This window comes from Protopterus annectens, chromosome 1.part0, assembly GCF_019279795.1.
Source record: "Protopterus annectens isolate FY-2018-M chromosome 1.part0, PAN1.0, whole genome shotgun sequence".
Classification (NCBI taxonomy): domain Eukaryota; kingdom Metazoa; phylum Chordata; order Ceratodontiformes; family Protopteridae; genus Protopterus; species Protopterus annectens.
The window spans coordinates 386,495,353-386,513,810 of NC_056725.1; the positions used below are offsets into that span (position 1 = coordinate 386,495,353).

General features: G+C 42.8%; 1 protein-coding gene across 1 annotated transcript in view; it reads right to left on the minus strand.

Annotated features, from left to right (window-relative positions):
• Window positions 1-18,458, minus strand: part of SOCS5 (suppressor of cytokine signaling 5) — a 135,967-nt gene that overhangs the window by 32,334 nt on the left and 85,175 nt on the right. Inside the window, exon 2 of the mRNA XM_044060255.1 lies at window positions 4,802-4,900. The gene's annotated coding sequence lies outside the window, so the exon portion shown is untranslated. The remainder of the gene's footprint in view (window positions 1-4,801; window positions 4,901-18,458) is intronic.

Consider the following 18,458-nt stretch of genomic DNA (forward strand, 5'->3'; position numbering starts at 1 on the left):
GTACTCAGGGCTAAGTGCAAAGATGCAGTAAGATGTAAAAAAAAGGAAAGGGAGGACAAGGTTGATGTAAGGCTTAGTGATAAATAATAAAAGTGAGGACATGCAACCAAGAGATGGAAAGCACAAAGTAGGGGGATACAGCAGAGAGAAGCAAGAAGAAAGGAAACAAAGGAGGGGAGAAAAACAAAGGTGCAAGTTAAAAGGGAATTTTTTTTTTGGGGGGGGGGGGGGGTCAGGAAAGGAAGCAAAGTTTGTCTTTCTGTTTTAGGTATACTCCAAAATGGAAGAAGGAAGGAAGACTGACCTGACTTAACAGAATAATGAAAGAATGCAAACAATAAAACATTGAAATCAAAATAACTGAATGAAAACTTCAACACGGGTTTTGTAAAAGTAAGGAGAGAATAGAATGTTAGGAAGGAGACAGGGCAGAATAGGAGACTAGTGGATGGACATCAGGGCATAAAGGGACAACTGCGAAGAACTATATCTACTCTAAAGAAGATTAAGGCGTAATTATATGATTCTGGCTCAATTAAGCAGAAGGATCAAGCCCTGACTGCATCTCAGACTACCCATGTGTGGCTAGTGGCAAAAGCACTAGACAGACCAGTTTGAAGAGGAGGGGAGTGAGTGACTGACATCAGCTTGACCATCATTGAGGGAAGGGAGGCAGCTTCGGCCTCTGCACTGGTGACACCTGCAGGAATGAAGCTGTATCAATGGCAGTGTGAACGGTATGGTGTGAATGTACTGTGAAAAATGAATACGTAAATCCAAACTAAACTAAAAAAAATGTGGAAACCATGGCACAAACACCAAGAGCTGCACTACTTCAAACCATTTAATAAAAAACAGAAAAATACCAAACAAGAATAAACTGAACATAGTATAAAAATAAAAGCGAATAAAATACTTGATAAGCACTTTCGGCCCGTATTACGGAACTTCCTCAGATAAAATGACCAATAAAATCACAACCTTAAGTACGAATGAGCAAACAATCATATTGATGATTTAAAAAACATACCCCCTGGATATAATCCAGTCTCCAGATAATAAAAGCACCAATAAAATTTTTTTTATCGAACAGACCCCTGGTGGTTTGTCGAATTAATTGTTACTATAAATAGCCAATCCAAAGCAGGAACAGAAAGAGTGGGCCAATAAGTTACCAGCCAATATGTATATCCAATAGCTTTTATAACATGGATCCAACACGCCCCTGCTGATTTGTCCAACTTGTTTTCACCAACAGTAAACCAACCCAATGCAGGGATGGAAAAAAATAAGCCAATAAAACACCAGCCAGTATATATCCAATCTTGTTGGTAGTTAAAACTCCTTTATCCAATCCAATTCAATCTTAAGATATCAATGGAAAAAACTGTAATATACGAAAACCTATTAATAAAATTCAAATTATATTCTCAAGTAGCTGAAAGACCAACATACCAGCATATCAATACATCTACCGCTGCATTGATTTAAACTTCAGGATACTAGAGATGGAAATAGGAGTCATTCAAGCTTGGATAATTATTTGCATTTGTCCGTAACTGCCACAATAGCTCACATCACTTCAATATCACATTCCAAGGTCCGCCCCCTTGGATCCTTCATAAAGTTGTTGAAGAACACAAAACCTAAAAGAATGATCAGAGTTCATTTGAAGATGTTTATAGAGAGCATTCGTCTCAGTTTGTCTGAATGCCACATAAGTGTTCATAAATCCTGTCTTTTAATCTGCGCTCCTCAGTTTTGCCAATATAAAAAGTGGAGCAATATATAAAACTGCAGCATAAACTACCCCCCTTTGGAGAGGCAACTGAAGCAGCAATGTATTGCACCGTCACAGATGAACCATTTGGTAGTAGTGCATTCACATTCAGAAGCAGCTATAGCAGAGCCTGCATGCACAGAGGTGGGTAGGTATAAGACGGTCCACAGACCTGGAGACTAGCATGCTCCCTAATACTGGACCTTCACTTCCACTGGGGAACAAATCAGATTCAAGGCTCTAACCCCAAATGCAGGGATGGCTGGATGAATTGGGCACATGAAGGGTAGCCAATGGGCCACATCGACACACACACACACACACACACACACACACACACACACACACACACACACACACACACACACACACACACACACACACAGAACAGATGATAGTGGTGTCTCTCACGGTCCTCACACTCTGTATAGTGTGCTTGTGCACTCGCCAACATAAATCTTTAACAGATCACTTGTCACTGCAGAAGTACTTGAGAAATGGAACATGACAGCAGTAGTAACTTGTACAAGGAAGGAGACGGGAGGGAAAAAAAACAGACTTGCCTGTGACATGGAAAGTTGTGAAGAGAATCCTAACAGAAAGGCTGGCATCTTCCACAGAAGACTGCAACCTACATAAAATGAACCAATGTGGGTACGTGACTAGAAGAAGCTGTTTGTTAAACCTGATTCAGTGCCATAAGCAGTTTAAAAAAGAACTTCATCTAAGTACCACCAGATATAATCTACTCAGACTTCCCCCAAGTCTGCTGAATTAGGCACAAACACAGGTGGCTGCTACAAGAAACCTGAAGGGATAAGAAGTAGAGTAGTGACTGAGGAAACGGCCTGCAGCAGCATGGCTAAAGTGTAGGACCAGAGTATTGCATTCAGAAAGCCAATGTCAGGAATAACAGGACTGTCCAGCACAGTACCAAAAAGGATGGTCCCTGGTCCAGTACTCTTTGACTGTCTTCATTTCAGATACACGAGGGAATAAAGAACAGGATCAAATTCTTCACTGAAGGCACAAAGAATAAGTTGTAAAATGGACTTGGAGGTGGGGGTGGACAGGAATCTATGGAAGAACCTGAAAAGGCTATTTGAACAGAAAGGTGGCAACTGAGAACCACTGTAAACAAATGGAAAGTACTGCACTTCAACCACAATTACTCTGTTGTGAACTATCAAGCTGGAGAAATCAAACCAATGTTGAAACAGCAGGAAAAGTTCTGAGGGCTGTCCATGATACTAAAACTGGAAAGCCTGAAGAGAACCAGAGTAACAAGGGCATGTAAACTGTATATTGGGATGTGCACTCAGGGAAGCATCCAGACGGAAATGATAACTTGACACTATGGGGCCTTGATCAATTCAAGCAGTTCTTGAGGTCAGACAGGTAGAATAATCTAATGGAAAAAGACCAGACAAAAGTCATCAGAAGGATATGTGGGAATAAGGGAAACAGAATAACCAGAGACTAAAGGAAATGGAAACCTTCTCATTACAGACCAAAAAACACAGGATAAAAATGGGTTATCCTTCTATAAAGAATGACTGGATCAAGTAGGATGCATCGTGCAGGTGAGCTAGGAAGTCAAAGTAGGGTAACTGAGGGAGAATGCATTAAGAAGACAAATGCTTGGGACTTTTAAATCCTTTGAGAACTACGAATAAACAATAATAAATGTAAACAATGGCAAGAAAAATGATTAAATTATATCACCCAAAGCCATCTCTGTGCCACAAAGAGAAGTTCCTGACTATGATGCAGGCGACCAGAGTTTGATTACTGGCTGGGGTACTTGAAGCTGGTCAGGAAGGATGGGAGTGAAAGGCTATGAGAGCACGCACTGGCTAACAGATAAGTGACACCTAGTGGGGGCATTAGCTATTACAACTACTAGAGTCTGAGCCCATCAAGCCTGCATCAAATGCATTTCCACTCAGGAGCCAATATTAAATCAGCACTTGGAAATTCATCACTGGTCTGGCGCCTCATCTCTGATGGACAGATGCAGTCGTTAAAATCTCCAAATATATAAATTAAATTTGCGGCTCATATCGGCCTGCAAGGCTAGACTTATAAGGGCCCTAGTGGTTGTTAGTCTAGTATGTACCTATGAACCGATGCACTGGCACTCCTGCCCCCTGTAAACAGCAACAGCAGAGCTCAGTGGAGGAGGAGGACCACCCTACAGGACCAGCAAGTTGGCTTGCTCCTTCCACTTGAAGTTCACCAGGGAACAAAGGTCTGACTGGGATTTCCAGGCAGGAAAGAATGGGTTGTTGGCCATCACCTACCCTAGGAATGCACCATCGGGAGAAAAAAAAAATGAATTGAAGCTCTCGCAAAAGCTGAAGCCCTAGGATGATTTTCTTTAAGGATCACCCTATCTCATTTTTCTCCCCCTTCTCAAGTTTAACTTCCAGAGGGACTAAACCACAATGTACCCTATAACCAAGACAGCACACACAAAAAAAAAAAGAAATAAGAACACAGAATAAGAACAAAGAACACAAGACAACACAGACTTGAATGGAAAGCTTCTGTGGTAACCTGCAAAGTCATGATCCAATTAGTGAAATGTGTCTGAAAATGAGTAAGAAGTCCAATTACACATTCTGATTTCAGTTACATGTAAAGAGGAATAAACCATGACCTATTAAAGACGCTTCCCCTTTCAAGGAAAGCAACAAGGTGAAAGCAGTATCGCTGGTCACATCTCTGATGGGCCAGCTTGTCGAATCTTCCTCTGGTCATGGGATATCAGCCAAGCCACTACAACAGTTAAGTAGCTCTACTCTACTTGCTCTATTTTAGGACACATGGACATAGCAAATAGGGCCAACAACTACTGGGATAAGCATTAACTTGAGTGTTTTCACAGTATAAACCAGTTAAGTACAACTAGGTTCTTAAAAACAGCACACTGGATATCATTCTTATTTTTTTACTGATGCAAGAAGCAACAATTAAAATCCTCAGGCTAAGCATTCAGTTAGTGACAAAAACATTTACCTAATGCAGAGAGCAGGGCCCTGAAATGAGTCACCCCAAGACTTACTGCTGGCCTTCCATCTCTTGATTTTAAGGTCTAACAAGCCGTAATAGCAGTACCTGAAAGAGAAAGGCATCACACATTGCTTAATTTCAGTCTCTCTCACTCAAATCATGCACTTAAGAAATAGGCCAATAAGCATCACTACCACTTAGCAGAAAACCAAAATAGTATGGAGTAAAAAGGAAAAATAAAATAAAAACACAATCGCACCCAGTTGGAAATGAGAGTTTTGTTTAAAATAAGTAAAAAAATTATTAGGCACTTTTGTTGAAATAGGAACTTCATCAGAATCTAAAGACCATCTGTACAATTCAAGTTTAAATAAGATTTAACAAAGTGACATTAGCATAACAAAACCAATTGCCTCTTGTTTAAATAAAAAGCAATAAAACAATAAAGGTAGTCCAAAAAATAGTTCCATGTCTAGGGAGCACTTTAAAAAGAGAAAACAATATTCAAACAATCACAGGGTAAAAAACAATACATAAAATGAACTATTTAAATACATAATAATAATAATATAAACATAATGCAAATGGTGCTAAAACAGTAATGTAAGAGATGAGAAATAAACCTAAAAACTAGTGTTTAACACCATTTTAGAAAGTGTACATATTAAAGAAATATATAAGACAATGAGTCTTAAGCTGTGTGCATCAAAAATACATATTAAAATATATAGAAACATCTGTATGCATATATAACAATTTTATTTTAAAAAATTATCTTATCTTGTTTGCTTTCAATGCAAAAATGCAAAACAGACACAGACAAAATTAAGAATTTATGAACACAATTTATCTATTCGAAAGAAGGACCAAAGAAACACTCTTTACATACATTCTAATTTTTCTTTAAAAATTAATCTTTATTTTGTAAAAGGTGCAAAAAATGGAGAGAGGTGGCTTGTGGGAAGCCAGAGTACAATCTAGAGAATTATTCTGGAAAAATCAAACTGATTGCCGAGATTTCCTTGAATACTATTTTAATACTGAAAGCAAACAAGATGTGACTGTTAATTTTTTTAAAGCAAAAAAAAAAAAAAGTATATATATATATATATATATATATATATATATAAATTAGTTTTTTAATGCACACGGTTTGAGATGCATTGTCTTAACATATATTTCTTTAATATATACATTTTCTAAAATGGTGTCAAACGCTAGTTTTTAGGTTAATTCCTAAAATGTATGTCACTATGTTAAATCTAATTTGTTTTTAACTTACTTTTAATAAAATTCTATTCTCAATTGGATTTCTACCTGGGTGCAATTACAGCGTGTTTTTATTTTATTATTACCACATAGTCAAACAGTATGACGCTCATTCTACTTTGCCAAATAAATAATACAGCAAAGACACTGCACATTTTAGGTTCATCACAGGAATCACAAGGCAACTGAGCTTTGCCACTACCCACTCCTTAGGCCTTGGCTCCCTTTTCAAAGATTGCCGGGTCAGTCACACAAGAGATGAATTTATGAAGATCTATCCAGACATCAAATTCCATGGATGGGGAAGGCTTTGTGTGACAAATCTATTGCTCCACTTTGTCTTGCTGGAATAGATGTAGATCTCTGGTCCTAGTGCTGGTTAGACTGCTTGAACTTTGGAGGTACAAGGGTTCTTGGACTACTGTATCCCTTACAGCCCTACAGGCTATGCACAAAACAACCCTAAGGAATCTCTAGGACACTGAATATAGAGATATACACTCTAGTCTCTCTTGGCAGCTCATGTATTTTAAACCCATGACCTGTTCAGTTAGCCTCAGAGGCATTTCCAGTTGCTTGATATACTTAGTACAGTACATCATAAGGAGGTACTGTGTTTAATGACTGATCTAATCAATGTGCAGTACAAAGAAGTAGAAGATTTCTTTTGACCTAGAGGGAATATCGGTTGCCATGAAAAGCTGTGCAAGGTAAAAGGATTCCCTTGCCTCCGTTGCAACGTGATGGTTAAACGTATGAAAACTATCCAACCAAGCACCCAGGTCTCTTACTATCTTCTCACTTTGAAGTAGTGCGTTTTCTATACTATTAACTGGAACTAGAGGTTGCTTGCAGATTGCAATAATGTTACACTTTTCAGCTTTGAGCTTGAGCCCATTTTCTTAAATCAAATGCAAGTGCAAGCTCCTGTTGGAGTGCAGCCAGAGTGAGACTTAGTTTACAATTATCAGGAAACTATTAACCAGAGATTCTCCTTTGACATACTGAGAAATGACAATTAGATAAGCAAATGGCAGAGAACCCAGGACAGATCTCCTTCATGCTCTTGGAGGATACACACCCTACTCTTACAGTGCGAATCATGTCTCTAAATCCATCTAACCACATAAGGGTCAGTTTGGAGCTCCTTCAACTTGTTTACTGTACTTGTATGTGATATGGTACCAATGCCTTGGTGAGGTGAAGGTATCCTGTGTAGACAGCTTACCCATAGTGTACAGCCTGTGTACCCCCTCAAAATAGTTCACTAGATTCAATGGACAACACTGATCCTTGACAAAGCTAAACTGCAGGGGGTCGATTCTGTGTAGATATACAACATCACATTTAATTAGGACAGTTTTGATGTATTCCATGGCTTTGCATATAAGACTTATTAAGCTGATAGGTCTGTAGTTCCCAGGGTCAGTGGTGGTGCCATCCTTGTGGAGTAAAATCAAACAGCTAATGTGCCACACCTGTAGTACAAAACCCATTGCTAGTCTCAGGTTACAGAGATTGAGGACTGTGTCCACTAGTACTTGTTTAGTGCTATTTATTAAGCCGCTAGATATATCATCAAGCTGCATGGAGGAGGTGTTCTTCATCCTGGAGAGTACTTTCAACAAAATTTCTTTTGTGAAGGTTAATTGCTCGATTTCATGTGGGTTGAAGTCTCTGGAGTGAAGTCTGCACTAAATGTATTCGTATGCATTTTGGCTATGTCCACAGGATCCGTGCAGGTAATACCATTACAAGCAATGCTCAGTGCTATTCCTTATTTTTCTGACATACCTAAAGGAGGAGCTGTAGTTATCTGTGGCTTCTGTAGCTAGTCTGAGTTCATGGGATGCTTTTGTTTTTCTGATGTCCTGTTTTAGTTTCTTATCCATGTGTGTGTGTGTGTGTGTGTGTGTGTGTGTGTGTGTGGGGGGGGTCTTTTGTTCTTCTATATAGGTTTAGGAATTTCTTCCCTTTATGTTATATAGTCAGTTAAAGTCTGTGGACTCCCATGCTGCTTTTCTTTTAAACTTCTCATTTGTTTGCATCTGGTTGGGTCTGCCAAATTAATACACTTTTCTATGTGCCAATATAACTTAAATAACACTTTCAAGTAAAAGTACAGTTGTGTACACTTACCATAAATGTAGATGTTTTGAGTGTATTCACTATTGCAGTCCTCACACTTGGGTTATCTGCCTGCAGGTAGCCCTCAGTCGGCCCGAATACCAGAGTCTTGGTATTTCTGCATCAGATGCTGTCACCTCTTCCATGACGTCAGGGGTATAAAACATGGAGCAGACGCCATTACATCAGTTTTTCTTGCCCCAGATGTCAAGAGTCCCCAAAATAGGAAGCTATTACATGGTGTGGAACACCTCCAGAAAAAAGTAAATACCCCTGCCATAAAAAAATGGCCATAAAGGATAGGTAGAAAGGATAAAGAAAGCCAGGGGGCTGGAGGGAGGGGAAAGTACAGTTGTGTACACTTACCATAAATGTAGATGTTAGAGTGTGTTCACTGTTGAAGTCATTGCATTTGGGTTATCTGCATGCATGTAGCCCTCAGCCAGCCTGATTATCAAAGTCTTGGGTCCTGCGTCGGATGCTGTCTCTTCTTCCATGACGTTAGGTAGTCAGGGGTATAAAGCATGCAGCCGATGCCATTACATCAGTTTTTCTTGCCCCAGTTGTCAGGTGCCCCCATAATAGGAAGCAATTATATACAAAATTACACCTCCAACAAAAAGCAAATACACCAGAAAGCTTAAGTACAGTAAACAAGAAAAAAGGTATAGCCACTAGATATCGGGGCTTGGGGGGGGGGGGGGGGGTAACCAGGACTGCAACAGTGAATACACTCGAACATCTACATTTATGGTAAGTGTACACAACTGAACTATGTTCTTTGTGTTTCACTGTTGCAGTCATTACATTTGGGTAGATTCCCAAAGCTAAAGAAGAGAGAAGGCAGTTAGAGAGCATTAGGACCAGCTATTAAGCCCTGCAAGACCGCAGTGGCAAAACCAGCTCTGGATTTAGAAAAAATAGGCAAGTGGTAATGTTTGGTGAAGGTATATACAGAGCTCCAGGTAGCGGCTCCTAGGATGTCCCTGTTAGGAACACCTCTGAGAAAGGCTGTTGAAGTAGATGCAGCCCTGGTGGAATGTGATCTTATCCCCTGTGGGGTAGGTTTTCCATGGTGCTTATAGCAGAAATGAATGCAATGGCCTATCCACTTAGAAATGGTTTGCTTTGAAATGGCCTTCCCCTCTGCCCCTGCAGCAAAACCAACTAGCAGCTGTTCAGTTTTCCTGACAGGCTTAGTCCTGTCCAAATAAAATCTAAGTTGTCTGTGCATGTCCAAAGAGTGCAGTATTTGTTCTCCTTTGTTCTGTGGATTCGAAAAGAAGGCTGGCAAATGAATGGACTGATTAAGGGCCAGACTGGATACCACCTTGGGCATAAAGGAAGGATTGGTCCTGAGGGACACCATGTCTGCATGGAAGATGATGAAGGGCTCCACTGCCATGAGCGCCTGTAATTCAGACACTTTTCTTGCTGAAGTGATGGCTAGAAGGAAGGCTGTTTTCCAAAAAAGGAATTTCAACTCTGCAGCTGCCGCTGGTTCAAATGGAGGGAGAGTGAGCTTTTCCAATACAAAGTTAAGGTCCCAGACTGGAGTAGGGGCTCTCCTGGGTGGTCTTAAATTTTTGGCCCCCCTGAGGAATTGCTTCAGCAGGGGGTGAGAGAAGAGGGGTGGCTCAGTACTGTAGCATGAAATTTAATAGCCGAGAAGGAAAAGACCTTGTGGAGCTTCGCTGTTAAGTATTGAAGAATATGCGGTAAGCTGGGCACTGTTGTGCCCATCCCCAGAGTCTGGCTCCAGGAACAGTATCTTTTCCACTTTTCAGCATAGGATTTTCTAGTACTAGGCCTCTTTGCTTCCAGAATGACATCCAGCACTTGCTTACCGAGGGAGGGTATTGGAGAGCTCAGGTAATTAGTCATGCTGCAAGGTTCAGGGTTTGAAGCTGAGGGTGCAGAATCTGGCCCTCCTGCTGGGACAGTAGGGAAGGGGTCTGAGGCAGGTGCCATGGTTCCAGCAGTGACATCTGCGCAAGAAGGGGTACCAGTGTTGGCAATGAGAATTGTCCCTGGCTTGTCCTGTTTGATCTTTAGCAGAACTTTCAAGAGGAGAGGCAGAGGGGGAAAAGCATAAACTGAGTGGCTTTCCCAGGTGAAGGACAGGGCATCCACTTTACAAGCTTGTCTGTGGGGAGTCCTTGTGCAGAATTTGTCCAATTGGTAGTTCTGAGAGGAGGCAAACAGGTCTATCTCTGGGCTCCCCCATTTGTTTCTCAAAATGTTGAATACCTTTGGTTCCAGTTTCCACTCGTGTGGGTCCATGAGATTTCTGCTTAGGTCGTCTGCCAGTGAATTTAACTTGCCTGGCAGGTATTGAGCTTGTAGGTGCACTTGGTAGCTCAATGCTGTGTTCCACAGAGCCATGGCTAGTCTGCAGAGAGGGTACGAGTGGGTTTCCCCTGCTTGTTTATGTACCACAACAGTGGTGTTGTCTGTCTTTACCAATAATTGTACTGGAAGAATATGGTCCCTTGAAGGCCGTCAGAGAATTCTGTACAGCTAACATTTCTTTTTGACTGATATGCAGGTACATTTGACTCGGGTTCCATTTGCCCTAAATGCACTGCCCTGACAAGTGAGCCCCCCATGCATAGTCTGATGCGTTTGTTGTTAGGGTTTGGGCGGCAGGGGGTAGAGTAAATGGCAGTCCCTTGCTGTGGCAGCAGGCCTCTGAAGGAACTCTGTCTTTATACAAGGAATGATAGTGATCATTGATTCCAGGTCCTGAGAATGTTGACACCATATGGCTTTTTTAGATACCATTGTAGTTTCCTCATATGCACTCTTGCATATGGAATTAGTAGGCTGCAAGAGGCCATGAACCCCAGGGCTTGCAGTATTTTCCTTGCAGATAGCTGGGTCTTTGTGGTCAGTAGTTTGAAGTAGGCTGTTAAATAAACTTGTTTCTCTGGCGTGAGGTAGGCCATCTGGGAAGTTGTGTTCAAGCTTGCTCCCAGGAATACAATTTGTTGGCAGGGTACTAGGTGAGATTACTTTTCGTTTATGGTGTACCCCAGTGAGGTTAGCAGTTTCTTTACAAATGCCAGATGCTTTAATAGTATGTCCTGGCTTTCTGCCTGAATTAGACAATTGTCCAGGTATGGGTATATTTGAATATTTCTTTGCCTGCAGAATGCAATGACTGGAGCTAGGCACTTTGTGAATATCCTGGGGGCAGTAGATAAGCCAAAAGGCAGTGCAAAGAAAGTACAGTTTTGTACCTACCATAAATGTAGATGTCCGAACTGGATAGCATCTGCAGTCATAACAAGTGGGTTGTCCTGTCGTCAGGCAGCCCTGCAGTCGGCCGGATTCCAAAGTCCGGGTCCGGCTTCGGCTGATGTCGCACTCCACCCGATGTCATCTCTGTTGGTCTTCGGGTATAAAAGCATCAGCCGACGCCATTTTCCTCAGTGTTTCTTGCCCCAGATGCCAGTAGCCCTCTTGCAGGCTAAAAATTTGGATAGATGCCAATGTTTCCAAATAGATAGAGGTAAACACAACAATAAGCATATATGTACATATATACAAACAAATACACCATAAAGACTCCCCCCAACAGCTAGCTATTAGGAGGGTAAACACCCTAGGAGTACCACAGAGGGGAAGGAGGGAGGGTAATCCTGACTGCAGATGCTATCCAGTTCGGACATCTACATTTATGGTAGGTACAAAACTGTACTATGTCCTTCATGGATGCATCTGCAGTCATAACAAGTGGGTAGAATACCATAGCCAACTAGGGAGGAGGATAAAAGTAGATTATGGTGTGTTTAGGATCCCTTGCAGTACAGCAGTGGCAAACCCTGCTCGGGATCTGGAATATAGAGGCAAATTATAATGCTTGGCAAATGTATGCACGGAGGTCCAAGTACGCGGCTCAATAATGTCTTTGGTTGCCACTCCTCGTAAGAAGGCTGTGGTAGTGGCTGTTGCCCTTGTAGAATGAGGTCTTATGTTCTGTGGAATTGGTTTTCCATGGAAGGAGTAACAGTATCGTATGCAATTTCCTATCCATTTGGAGATTGTCTGTTTGGAAATAGCTTTTCCTTCCCTTCCTGTTGCATAGGCTACAAAAGTTGGTCAGTCTTTCTGCTATTTTTGTTCTGTCCAAGTAGTAGCGTAGCTGTCTATGTACATCCAAGGTATGCAGTATTCTTTCCCTCTGTTTTGTGGGTTGGGAAAGAAGGTAGGTAGGTGGATTGCCTGGTTTAAAGACACTCTGGATACCACCTTGGGCATAAATGTAGGATTAGTCCTCATGGACACTCTATCTTGGTGGAAGATTAGAAAGGGTTGCACTGCCATTAAGGCCTGTAGTTCTGAAACCCTCCTTGCTGAAGTAATTGCCAGTAGGAAAGCAGTTTTCCATGACAGGTGTTGTAGGTCTGCTGTTGCTGCTGGTTCAAAGGGTGATAGTGTCAACTTTTCTAGCACAAAGTTTAAATCCCAAGCTGGTAATGGTGGTTTCCTTGGAGGTTTTACATTCTTGATTCCTCTGAGGAACTGCCTGAGCAAAGGGTGCGAAAAACAGGTGGATCAAAGCTGTATTCTGCTGAAATAGCTGATGCATGTATCTTGATGGAGGAGTAGGACAGGCCTGAATGAAGAAGTTCGCCAGATACTCCAGAATGTTAGGCATATCTATGTTTGACACATCTTTTCCTCTTTCCGTACTCCAAATGACAAACCTTTTCCATTTTCCAGCATAGTTCCTTCTTGTTGAAGGTCTGCGTGCCTCAAGAATAATGTCTTTAACTCTTTGGGAAAGTTCTGGATTAGCTGCTGCTATGTGATGTTCCATGCAGTCAGTTGCAGCGTTTTTAGGTTTGGATGTATGATGCTGTAGTTGTTCTGAGTTAACATCGAAGGCATCAGGGGTATTGGCCACATATTGTTCCGAGACATGCTCTTCAGTAGTGGGTACCAGTGTTGTCTTGGCCAGTTTGGAGCTATCAGGATTATCCTTGGACGTTCTTCCTTGATTTTTAGTAGTACCTTGTGTATCAAAGGAAGAGGTGGGAATGCATATGCTGTTAGGCCTTTCCAGTTGAAGGAGAGTGAGTCCACTTTCCATGCTAGTGGGTGGAATGTCCTTGTGCAGAATTTTTTGAGCTGATGATTGAGAGGTGATGCGAATAGGTCTATCTGTGGCATTCCCCATTTCTTCGAGATGGTCTTGAAGATGTCCGGGTGCAGCTTCCATTCGTGGGCATCCGAAGTGGTTCTGCTTAATATGTCTGCTAGAGTATTGTCTTTCCCCGGTACAAATATTGCCTGTAACTGAATGTTGTAGCTGAGTGCCAGGGTCCACAGCTCCAAGGTCATTCTGCATAGGGGGTATGAATGAGTGCCTCCCTGTTTGTTGATGTACCACATGACTGTGGTGTTGTCTGTCCTTATCATCAACTGGCCCTCTTTGAGAAATGGTTTGAACTTTTGGATTGCCAGTTTTACTGCCAGCATTTCTTTTAGATTGATGTGCAGGTGAAGTTGATCCTGTGTCCACAATCCTTGCACGCATTTGTCCAGCATGTGGGCCCCCATCCTAGGTCTGAAGCGCCTGTTGTGATGGTCTGGCTTGGTTGACATCTGCGAAAGGGTAGGCCTGGGTTTGACTGGCATGCCTGAGCCCACCATAGGAACTCCTGTTTTAAGCATGGAATTAGTGGGATTTCTGTTTCTAGACTGTGTCTGTGTTGGGACCATAAATTCTTTAGGTACCACTGTAGTTTCCTCATATGTAGTCTGGCAAATGGGACCAAGATTATGCATGATGCCATGAAGCCCAAGGCCTGCAGAACTTTTCTTGCTGTTAACTTGTTCAGTTTTGTTAGTGCCAAGAAGTAAAGAGGAAGTTCTTTTGTTTTTCTGTAGTCAGGAATGCCATTTGTTGTACTGTGTCCAATTCAGCCCAAGAATGTCCTTGTTTGGGATGGTATCAGCCTTGACTTTGTAAATTGACTGTGTATCCCAGTCCTTGTAGCAAGTAAATGACCCTTTGTAAATCTGTTGTCAGCTTGCTTTTGTTGTCCCCTTGTAGCAGGCAGTCGTCCAGGTATGGGTAAATTTGAATTCCCTGTAGTCTGCAATGGGCGATTACTGATGCCAGGCATTTTGTGAATACTCTGGGCGCAGTAGATAAGCCTAAGGGCAATGCTGAGAATTGATAGTGCTCTGATCCTGCAAGAAATCTGAGGTATCTTCTGCAGATTGGTCGAATGGGGACGTGCAGGTATGCCTCCTTGAGATCTAGAGTTACCAGCCAAGACTCCTTGCCCAGCATGGGAAGAAGTTGCTGTAGGGTCAGCATTTTGAATTTTGGGACAATGATGTATGTATTTAAGGTGGACAGGTCGAGAATTGGTCTCCAACTTTTTTCCTTTCTTGGAACTAGGAATAGTCTGGAGTAGAACCCCTTTCCTTGTTCTGCTGTTGGCACTCTTTCCACAGCTCTTATGTTTGCTAACTCCATTATCTGGCGTAGAGCCTCTGTTTTTTGATTTGGAGGTAGATTTGGCATTCCTCTTTTGACTGGTAAAGTGTGGAAGTGAAACCGTAACCTTGATCTATGGTTTGTAAAATCCACTTGTCTTTTGTTATGTAGTGCCAAGTTCTTTGAAAATAAGGTTAACTTTCCGCCTAGAGGAGCTGCTATTTGTTCCCTGGTAGGCGGATTTAGGATTAAGTCACTGTGGTTGTGCTGATGTAGTGGCAGTGGCTGTGTCTGTGCCTCTGTTGTTACCTTGCCACTGTCGTCCTCTGTAGGCACCTCCTCTGGATTGGTTTCTGCCTCTGGAACGTCTATTCCTGCCCCTTTGAAATTTTGTGGAGTCAGGAAAGGACCAATTTTGGCAGGCCAGTTCCTGCTAAACCTTGGGGTTGAACCTGCAAGAAATCTTTAACAGTTTGAACAGATTTTGCCTTTTCTTCCATTTTCTTCATAACCTGCTGGGCAGGTGTACCAAACAAACTTGTCTTGTCCATAGGAGCATCTAGCAACTTAGCTTTAACATGATCCGTAAAGCTTGTTCCTTTAGCCATGCATGCCTTCTTATCACTGTGCCTGTCATGGCTGATCTAAATGAAGCCTCCAGTGCATCATAGCCACATTTTAAGGAATGGTTGCTAACCTGTTGTATGTTATTTACCATCTCTAATACATATTTCTTATCAAGAGATTCATCAGTGGTTAGTTTTTTAGTTAACTGATCAAGCATAAACTCTTGGTATTGTATCATGTGAAACTGACAGTTTAAAGCTCTAGCTGAGAGAGTAGCTGAAGTGTAGACCTTTTTACCCCATCTGTCTAGTGACCTTGCTTCCCTTTCAGAAGGAATAGGGTTTTTAGCTGTGGTCGCGGCTACTGCCTTGGGACCCTGGGATATAGTGTCTGGGTCTGCAAGTGGGGCCTTGTAAAGGTGGTGATGAGTATCTGGCACCCTGTAAAATCTGTCTGGTTTGGCAGGGGCTGGGGTAAAGAATCTGGAGCGGAGCAAACATCATTGAAAGCATCATCCACCACAGAGAGAACAGGAGGTATAGCTAAGGGCCTGTGCTGTGGGAGGTGCAGAAAGGTCCTAAGTCTTTTCTGGAGTCTGAAAAATCCTGTTGCTGCCATTGGAACTGTTCTCGCATGGCATGCAAGGTTTCCCCAAAGGAGAATTCTTCTGGTCGGGAAGCAGCTGGAATGGATTCTTCAGCATCAGAATCTTCAAAATTGGAGAAGGGAGCCTCAGGCTGGTCAGTTATGTCTGATTCATCAGCAGAATCATCAGAAGACACTGGCTCAGGGGCTCTGCCCTAGGTCTCTTCTCTGGGGCTGAGAGGCCCTGTCTGGGTGAGATTGAGATCCTCTAATTAAAGAAATTAAATCTTCTGCCAAAGAAAGCATTTGAGAACTAGAAGAGGGCCTGGATGTGGGGGGTTTAACAGGCACTGTTTTAGTAGTCTTGGCTGCTTTAGCCCTGGCGAAGGCCTTAATGGACATGGCAGCTGGAGGCCAAGCAGCACCACGTGCTGGGGTAGAGACATCCAAGGGGATGGTGGCTGATAAGTCAACCACCGTAGTGGGTAAAATTTCTGAGGTCGATTCAAGAGTTGTAGCAGGGGCCTCAGTTGTAAGAATAGGTTCAGCTGTACTTTGAGCAGTTTTCTCGGTTTCGCCCGAAACCGAGACACTCGCGGTTTGCTTTACCGTGGTTTCGCCGAAACCGCGGACCGAGTGTCGGTCTTTATCTTTGCTTTTTGGGGTAGTCGGAGGATCCGACGGCATAATGTACGCAAAATCAGAACCGAAAAACTGTTCTGCAAACTCCGACCGACGCCTAAGCGTTCGTCGGTTGAAAGAGGCACAGGCCGAACAGGCTGCTACGTCGTGGGCTGGGCCTAAACAAGGCAGACAGTAAGAGTGGAAATCTTTATGAGGTATTTGTTTCCCACAGGTTAAACAATTGTTAACTTTTTCTGACATCGGCTGAGGCAAGAAAGAGTCCCCAACGGGGTACTTAGCTTTAGAAGTCTTCGAAGTAGTATTCGGTAGAAGTAATCTCTGGATCCGACCGACCGGCACTTGCGAACAGCTTCTGCTTCGGGCGCCACGCGGCAAGAAAGACTGAGGAAAATGGCGTCGGCTGATGCTTTTATACCCGAAGACCAACAGAGATGACGTCGGGTGGAGTGCGACATCAGCCGAAGCCGGACCCGGACTTTGGAATCCGGCCGACTGCAGGGCTGCCTGACGACAGGACAACCCACTTGTTATGACTGCAGATGCATCCATGAAGGACATCTGATAGTGCATGTAGCCTGCTCTGAAGCATAGGCATTTTCTGCAAGATTCCCTTATTGGGATGCGCAGGTAAGCTTCCTTAAGTCCAATGTTGCCAACCAGGCATTTTTGCCTAGCATGGGAAGCAGCTGATGAAAAGTTATAATTTTGAATTTTGGGATTACCAAAAATGTGTTTAGAATACACAGGTCCAGGATAGGACGCCAGGAGTGGTCTTTTCTGGGTACCAGGAAAAGTCTTGAGTAAAAACCTTGTCCCCAATTCCTCTGCTGGGACAGGGTGAATAGCCCTGATACTCACAAGAGAAAGAGCCTGCTGTTGATCCTCTGCCCACTGATTTGGGGATAGGTCTGGCCAACCATTTGAGGTTGGTAAAGAGAGTGGAAGTGGAATCTGTATCCTTGGGAAACTATATTTAAAACCCATTTGTCTTGGGTAATGAGTTCCCAGTTTTTTGCATGCAGGGCGATTTTTCCCCCTAAGGGGGACAGTTGAGCAGGGCTTGGAAGGTTTAAGGTTAAGTCGTTTACCACACTACTTCCAGCTTTGGAAGTGGGAGCCCCCCACTACTTACGCCTGTGAGTACCTTGAGACTGAAGCCTAGAAGGTCTGCTGTTCCTGGGTTTGGACTGAAAAGGCCTGGAAGAGACCGGAAAGGAACAATTCTTAAAAGGCCAATGTCTACTAAATTTGGGAGGCTGTACTTGTAGGAAATCTTTAACAGTTTGCATAGATTTTGCTTTTTCCTCCATCCTTTTAAGTGCTTCTGCTTTGTTGCCAAACAGGAGGTCCTGGTGTTAAGGGAGAATCCAGTAATTTAGTTTTAACATGATCTGGCAAATTTTGCTTCTTAAGCCAAACATGCCTTCTAAGAACAGACCCAGTGATAGCAGCCCTGCAAGATGCTTCTAAAGAGTTAACACCACATTGCAAAGTATGTTTACCAACTTGTTCAGCAGAATGCATTAAATCATGTAATTCTTTATTTCCAGCACAGTCCGGCATAAACATCATTTTCTGTTTAAGTAGTCCAATAATATGCTGCTGATACCTTAACATATGAAACTGGCAGTTTAAGGCCCTAATGGCCAAAGAAGCCAAATTGTATACCTTCTTACCCCATCGGTCCAGTGCCCTGGAATCTCTATCAGAGGGGGTAGGGTTTTTGGCAGTAGTAGCCTTAATGCCTTTGGGTCCCTGTAAAATGGTCTCCGATTCCGCAGTAGGATTCTTAAGAGGAACTTGTGAGAGTCAGGTACTCTGTAAGACCTGTCAAGTTTGCTGGGAGCTGGAGGTAAAGTGTCAGGGGCCAGGCTAGATTCCAAGAAGGCATCATCTACAATGTCCAGTACAGGAGGGATAGCTAAAGGCCTGTGTTGAGGTAGGAGTAAGAATTCCCCAAGCTTCTTTTTGGAATCAGGGTAATCCTGGCTTACCCAGCAGAAATGATCCCTA